Raw genomic sequence first — 6,000 nt, 5'->3', positions numbered from 1 at the left:
TGTTGTTCACAGTGCACCCACCTACCTACGTGAGCTGAGCGCACGCAGTGTCACTGTGCCTGTCCGCTACCTGTCTGTGTGTGACAGGTGCATATTGTAATACCCATCACTGCATATACCTACCTGCTGTTGTTCACTTCAGTGCACCCACTTACCTACATGAGCGCACGCAGTGTCATTGTGCCTGTCCGGTACCTGTCTGTGTGTCCAGCACGGCCGTCACTACACAAACAGCTGTTTGCAGTCACTGCATACCTTTCACTGCATCTTGGACTGCATATTGTATTATACCTGGCAGTCAGTGCATACCTTTCACTTGAATGGATGGCAGACTTTCCCTCCATAACAGATTCTCGTTACAGGTAGTATAGTCTATCAGTGTCATCTACAGCAGGGCCTCGAAAGTCCTCATTTTGGTCACTACCTCGGGACGTGCATGCCATGCCTGCTGCTTTCCTTGGATGTGTGGTAGCCGTTCCTGATCCTTTGCCCACAGCGTGTCTGCTGCCTTCCTTGAATGTGTGGTGGTAGCTGTTTCTTAGGCTCCCACTCCAGGCCGGAATCAAACCAGGATTCCCCGGCCATTACCCGTGGTCACTCTCACAATGGCAGACTTGCCCTCCATAAAAGATTCTCGTTGCATGTACTGAACAGCAAGCAGAACAAGTATTTAAAAAAATAGATGTAAGCTTTAACAATGGTAGAGAAAAAACCATTGAAAGTTGATAAGGCAGTCAGACATTACCTGACATCACTGAGTGAGGAAGAGCAATCTCGCCATGGTGCGCACCAGTCCAGCACGGCCGTCACTACGCAAACAGCTGTTTGCGGTGCGTTACACCGTGAGTTTGGTGTGTCAGTGTGAAACAGTACTCTAATTACACTCCCTGATTGATGTATATGTTACGGCCAGAACCCGAAGTTTGGCCACTTCTAGTTCTGGCCGGCCACTTCGGGTTCTGGCCGGCCAATTTGCGAAGTGGCCGCTGCGCTGCGGCCAATGTTAGAAATGGATTGTTTACTCTGATATTAATGTATCTTCTGGCCGCAGCGCAGCGGCCAAACGTATTAATTTGTTGCAATTAAGCCGGCGGCAATGTAACAATTCAAGCCGCCGGCTTTTTATCTGCCTCTCTCTCCTCCCCCCGCCTCTCTCGCTCTCCTATGGGCAGCCGGGCGGGGACACGAGTGTCCCCCCGGAGTCGTTCGTCGCGGCAGGGAAGCCTGCCGTTCTTGCAGAGCGGGTGCTGGCAGAAGCAATGTCTGCAGCCTCCCCGCTCTGCTGCCCCTGCTGCGACGAACGACTCTGGGGGACTCGCGTGTCCCCCACCGGCTGGCCATAAGAGGAGAGAGAGAGAGGCAGATAAAAAGCCGGCGGCTTGAATTGTTACATTGCCGCCGGCTTAATTGCAACAAATTAATACGTTTGGCCGCTGCGCTGCGGCCAGAAGATACATTAATATCAGAGTAAACAATCCATTTCTAACATTGGCCGCAGCGCAGCGGCCACTTCGCAAATTGGCCGGCCAGAACCCGAAGTGGCCAGCCAGAACTAGAAGTGGCCAAACTTCGGGTTCTGGCCGTAACATATACACATGCAAGATGTTTTAAAGCACTTTAGGCCTGCAATTTAGCATTCAATGTGATTTCTGCCCTTAAAAAGCTGCTTTGCGTCCAATCCAGATTTTTCCCGGAGACTTTTGGCATGTATCCCACTCCGCCATGCCTCCCTCCAGGTGTTAGACCCCTTGAAACATCTTTTCCATCACTTTTGTGGCCAGCATACATTTTTCTAGTTTTCAAAGTTCGCCTCCCCATTGAAGTCTATTGTGGTTCATGAAAGTTCGCGCGAACCAAACTTTCGCGGTAGGTTCGCGAACCTAAAATCGGAGGTTCGGGCCATCTCTACTCTTTGCATAAATCTTATGTAATTATCAATAAAAACCTTTGAAATGTATGAAGTGCTTATAATTATATTTCAGTACATCACATAAACAGCTGAAACAAAAATCTAAAAGCAGTTTAGCAGCAAACTTTGTGAAAACTAATATTTTTGACAGTCTCAAAACTTTTGGCCAGGACAGTAAACCCCTGCATGGGCATGATTAAGGGCTTGTTGACATTGTAAGCGTTTTCGCTTATTTTTAAGCGCTGCCAATTTTAAAAATCACCCTAAAGAGAACCAGAGACATTGGAAAAAGCTTTTATACATACCTGGGGCTTCCTCCAGCCCCATAAGCCTGGATCACTCCCACGCCGTCGTCCTCCGCTGCCTCTAGTCTCCTCCATATCCTTACGCATGCGCCTCCATAATACGCAGGCGCATGCGTAAGGTTATTGAGGGAGTCCCTGCTCTTGCGTACAATTGGCCGCCGGAAGTGACGGGACCCGGTAGCTGCGATAGATGCAGCGGAGGACGGCGGTGTGGGAGCGATCCAGGCTTATGGGGCTGGAGAAAGCCCCAGGTATGTATAAAAGCTTTTTTATTTTTTCAGTACTGTTCGTCTCTGGTTCCCTTTAAAAGCGCTTGTGCAATGTTAGCTTATGTGAGTGTTCTCACATAAGCGATGAGGTTTCTATCCAATCGCAAATATGGCTCCTGCTTCAAAAAGCACTTTGAAAAGTGATTTGCTGAGCGTTTTTAATGAATAAATACATTGTATTTATTCATTTCCGGGGCAAAGTGTTTACTTCCTGACGGACGTCAAGAAGTGGAAAAAGAAAGGTACACAAGAGCTTTTCTAAGCGAAAATGGCTCTGAAAGCGCTTAGAAAAGCGCGTTCAAAATCGCTCAATCAATCGCTCAATAAATCGATCAGCGCTTGCGATAGCTCCGGCAATTTATAATGTGAACTAGGCCTAACTTTGAGTACGGCTAGTTAATTTTGTAAGTTGTATAAAACTTTAGTAAAAATGCAAAAAGAAGCTTCAATATTTAAGATTAACTCTCAGATGTTGGATTCAAAGGCAAGCCATACTATTTTAGATTGCACCTTAGGTGGGTGACCTGCACTATAAGTAAATGCTTATTTATACCAATCACACCAAACGGCATCTTTGAATGATGCATTTTATGCTGGAACTTTCCTTTTCTTTTACCCTTATTGGATGTGAATTTATTATGGTTTAGTCTACTGCTAAAGAATCCTCCTATACATGCTGTTTATTTAGCTAATAACTTCAGGTAGACTTCCACCTTATGCTGGTCACTCAACCAACCAAAAAGCAATTTTCATGTTATTACCATTTCCTTGACATTTGCACACAAAGATTGTTTTATGATTTCTGCTTTATTGTGAGTTTTCACCCATGCTTACATCCTAGAAATCTCCTGGTCTGATTATGCTCCTGTTATAGCAAATCCTAATTTTCCCCTCTGAAAGCGAGAAATTCTCATCTGATTTCTAAATGTCAGACTAAGCAACCAGGAAAGACTCAGATCTTCATGAAAAGAATAATTTTTTATGTTGATTCAGTCTTGCATGAATTGGTGGTTTGAAAGCCCAGGGAGCAATGAATGCATGTAGGTGACAAGCATCTGAATTAGGTTTCTGAAGGTTTGGGGGGAATTTTATGGGGATGTATATAGGCTCCAAGAACGCACCTCCATTTTTTCTGTGGATCCCTTTACTGTCAAAAGTTAGTCCAGCCGCCTGCAGTCCCTCAGGCAGCTTCCCTGACCAGCTTCTTTCCCCTTGTAGTCACAGTTCCTTGCCACAACCCCCCTCCCCCAAACCTGATACTCATCATTCCACTAATCCTGCCTCTTGGCATTTTCTAATTTATTGGCCTTGGTGTCTTTGTGCCTGTCAGTGGTTAGGTCACATTGGCCAGCAGAGAACTTGTATCGCCAGGTGTGATCTGGTGGCAAATTGGAGGGAAAAGTCTTTCCTGAATCTTGTTGCCTGGATAACAAGGCTAAGCTGGTTAAGGAACGCTTTTGTCACTTGCATTTAGGTCCTGCAAAGGGTACAATACTGTTACTGACTCTTGTACTAACTGCCTTTTTCTGGCTTCATCTTGCTTATCTTTTTTTTTTAAATGTCATCTTGCTCATGGTTTTAAATAGTTCATGAAAGGACACATAGCTATGTAATACTTATCCTAGTGGGTGAAACATAATTTGTGATCTATGCAGGATGCCACTGATGTGTGTAGATATCTGGTGATATGTTGAAATGCAGCTGTGCTGGTGATGTGAGACCTTCACACAGCTTCCTAAGTGAGCCCAGGATGCCAGTAAATCCAGCTTCAGATCCTCTCCCTGCTTCAACCCTGTTTCCTTTGCTACTCTTAAATTTTGTGCGCCCAATCATATGCTTCAGCCCTGCATTTGTCTGGCACTCCCTTTCAATCAACTGCCTTTCAGGAAATCAATCGGAATGTCTGATTGCCCATAAGATTGTCTACAGATCTCATTGTTTGTGTTCAGAGCAACAGCTAGTCTATTTTGCATATTCAATTCAATTCAATTCACTTTGTCATTGTGTAACACAACGAAATTACTTTTCATGACAACCCCACGGTGCATATAGGGAACATAGTGATAGTAACAAGGAAGAGAAGAAATTATACAAGTATGCCAGGTATTACAGATGTTTAAACAATTTGTACACAGTGTTAATTATTTCAGAGAGGATTCAGAGTTCATCAAGTTTATGGCGGATGGGAAAAAGCTGTCTTTCAGTCTGTTTGTGTGTGTGCGGATTGATCTAAAATGTTTACCTGATGGAAGGAGCTCAAACAAGGCATTTCCAGTCTTGTCCTTGATAATGTTTTTGGCCCTTCTCACGCTGCGAGTATTATACAAAAGTTCCAGTGATGGTAGTTCAGTGCCAATAATGGCTTCTGCTGTTTTAACAACTCGCTGCAGGGCTTCTCTAGTAGCCTTCGTGCAGCTGTTGTACCAGGCCGTCATGCAATTGGTCAGAACGCTATGTATAGTGCATCTGTAGAAATTAACCAGCAGCTTCTGTGGGAGGTTAGCGCTCCTTAGTTTTCTCAGAAAGTAGAGGCGTTGTTGTGCTTTGCCAGTTAGAGCTAAAGCATTGTCAGCCCAGGACAGGTTCTCTGTGATGGTGACTTCCAAAAATTTGAAGCGGGAAACTCTCTCCACAGCCTCTGCATTGATCATTAGCGGTAGGTGAGTGGTCTTTTTGGTGGTCCTAAAGTCCAGAATAATTTCTTTGGTCTTGTTTGTATTTAATAACAGGTTGTTAATGTTGAACCATGCAGTCAGGTTCCTAACTTCTTCTCTGTATGCAGCTTCCTCAATGTCTGATATAAGCCCAATGACAGTTGTATCATCTGCAAACTTAACAATTATGTTTGAGGTATGGATAGGCTGGCAGTCATGGGTGAAAAGTGCATAGAGGAGAGGGCTTAATACACAGCCCTGTGGCACACCAGTGCTCAGGGTAAGGGTGGAGGATGTCTGTTTTCCTAGTCTGACAGTTTGAGGGCGATTAGTAAGGAAGTCCAATAAACAAGTACATATGGAGGGAGCAAGACCTAGTGCATGGAGTTTGTTGGTCAGCTGGCTAGGTACAATGGTGTTAAATGCTGAGCTGTAGTCAACAAAGAGCATCGTAACATAGGAGTTGGGCTTTTCCAGGTGTGAGAGGGCAGCATGGAGAGCTACACAGATGGCATCCTCAGTCGATCTATTTGTTCGGTAAGCAAACTGGTGTTGATCTAGATTTGCTGGGATGGAGGCCTTGATGTGTGTGGCTACTAGTCATTCAAAGCACTTGGCGATGACAGGGGTTAGAGCAACTGGTCGATAATCATTAAGACAGGTTATCCTAGGATTTTTTGGGACTGGCACAATGGTTGTAGATTTAAGGCATGATGGGACTACACCCAAGAACAGAGAGAGGTTGAATATTTGTGTAAAAACTTTCGCTAATTGACCAGCAAAGGCCTGGAGCACACGTCCTTGCACACCATCAGGACCTGCAGCTTTCCTGGTGTTGATATTTGTGAGTGCTTGCTGCACTT

At 44.9% G+C, this 6,000-nt stretch overlaps 1 protein-coding gene across 1 annotated transcript in view; it reads left to right on the top strand.

Moving 5' to 3' along the window:
• LOC137536724 (neuropeptide FF receptor 1-like) overlaps positions 1 to 6,000 on the top strand; it is a 118,200-nt gene that overhangs the window by 2,823 nt on the left and 109,377 nt on the right. The gene's annotated exons all lie outside the window — the stretch shown is intronic.

Source organism: Hyperolius riggenbachi, chromosome 10 (assembly GCF_040937935.1).
Source record: "Hyperolius riggenbachi isolate aHypRig1 chromosome 10, aHypRig1.pri, whole genome shotgun sequence".
In the NCBI taxonomy this organism is placed as follows: Eukaryota; Metazoa; Chordata; class Amphibia; order Anura; family Hyperoliidae; genus Hyperolius; species Hyperolius riggenbachi.
The sequence above is the reverse complement of the archived record's forward strand: the minus strand, read 5'-3'. Positions and strand labels throughout refer to the sequence as shown.